The 1,902-nt window shown below is 44.3% G+C and overlaps 1 pseudogene; it reads right to left on the bottom strand.

The window, feature by feature from the left end:
* Window positions 1-761: 761 nt before the first annotated feature.
* On the bottom strand, window positions 762-1,638 carry LOC126567646 (protein MAK16 homolog A-like; annotated as a pseudogene).
* Window positions 1,639-1,902: the final 264 nt, after the last annotated feature.

Raw genomic sequence — 1,902 nt, 5'->3', positions numbered from 1 at the left:
GAAGCATGATTGTAAGTGACCTTGAATATATCGAAGACAGATTGAAAAAATGAGACTGGTTTAAAGCGGCAAGCTATCCATTTTTTTGACGGCAACGCTCCTATGTTTCCAGACGTCTGCAAACGTCCAGACGTCAAGCCTAGCATTACTGATGAAACCAGACGCAGTGCACTTGTGCTTAGGCGGATGTCACATCCACTGTTTACCAACCGTCTTCTTGATTAGTTCCTGCAAAACTCAAACCATATGTCGCTCAATGCCGTTCAGGTATCGATTATTCAGTATAAAAACCCCACCAAATGCTAGTGTGATTCAGTTCAGTCGGTTCAAACTCTGATCAAGCAGACAACATGAAGTTCACTTACATTTTCTTCGTCATTGCAGCAATCCTGCTGATTGCGGTGAGTACTCTGTGAGAATGTTGGTCAGCAATATGGATGTTTTACTGAAACCAATACTATTACTTCAGAATGTCGCTGTTGCCGATCGCAGAGGAAACCGCACCCGCCCACCAAAGAATTCTAACGAAAGTGTGAACTCTGGAGAATCGAAGGAAAGAACTTCTACTTCCACCGCTGCCCCAACCCCTGCTTCTGGTTAAAACATTAATCTTCCCTCTATGATTCTGACGCTGTAGATAACATAATGTAAATAAAATGTTAATAACAGCACAAATATGATGTTTTAAATACTTTAATACTTGTAGTAATGGTGACACATTCTTGAGTAAGATGAAACATTCTTCGAATCTCCGGTACCACTCACTGGTGTTCGGATTCCAATTCATACTCAATCTCAAGCTTAGGTTTGCGGTTCTTGCGTGCCTTCTTCTTCGTTGACAAAACATCTGGAGATTGCGAGAGTGCAGTTTTCAGAGACCTCATGGACACGTTCGGCACATAGTCTTCTATTTCTGATGCATCGTCGGACTCGAACTCACTGTTCAACTCGGTGCATTCTAACTCGCCCGACCTACTGTCTGCATCCGATTCGTCGTCCGCTTCATTCTCGACAAATTCATCCAACTCACGCCGCATACTTTCACTCGCTTGCCAAACCTTTCCAAACTTCCGATATTCCTTCTCCCCCATTTCGCGCTCTTCTAAGACCTCCTCGTCCAATGCACGATCAAAGACCGTTGGCGAAAAATTGCAATCGTCCTCGTATATACCCATCTTCAACCGCTCCAACAACTCCTGCTGAATCGCATCATCGATACGTGCCGCCACCAGGGCTTTCGCCTCCCTCGTAGTTTCAGCTTCCGCGTGCGCATGAGGTACTGTGTGAGTTTGACGAAGCGCTGCTTGTATTTGGGCTGCACCCACCGGTAGAGCAGATTTTATATGATTTGGTAAACCGCTTTATCGAAGTTATGAGATAGCTTCACCTTTTATCCAGTGCTTGCACGGAAATGCGTTTCGTTCGGCCGACTTCATGTACAGGTAGATGACGCCATTATCCTCCCGCACTGTCCCGTACTGGCTGTTGGCGATTGGGCAGGAGTGTCGCGAACAGAACCCGGTCAGGTTGTACTCATTGCGGCAAAAGTTTTGCCCCATCGTTTTAACTTTGAACGAACAGAACTGTTTATTAATTATGTTCCAGGTGATCTCGTCTTGCTGCATGTTGCTGGTTGATTTATGCTGCTAATTTTCCTCGATTGTGCACACGTAGCTGTTGAAACCTCAGTACGATCACCGTCAAATGCTTGTCAAACGTTAGCAGAACCTCAGAAGCTATATTATTGTAGGACTGTTGTTGGGTTCTAATGACAGGAAGGTAAACAAAAAGGGATATGTAGGGCCGAAGGAGAAGCTTTTAGTCACATTTAATCCACACAAGTTTAAAGAGTTCTCAAATAAGTGCATTATTCCAACTTCATCATTATTGCATCATATTTCC

Source organism: Anopheles maculipalpis, chromosome 2RL (assembly GCF_943734695.1).
Source record: "Anopheles maculipalpis chromosome 2RL, idAnoMacuDA_375_x, whole genome shotgun sequence".
NCBI classification, from domain to species: Eukaryota; Metazoa; Arthropoda; class Insecta; order Diptera; family Culicidae; genus Anopheles; species Anopheles maculipalpis.
This window is presented reverse-complemented; position numbering and strand designations above follow the sequence as displayed.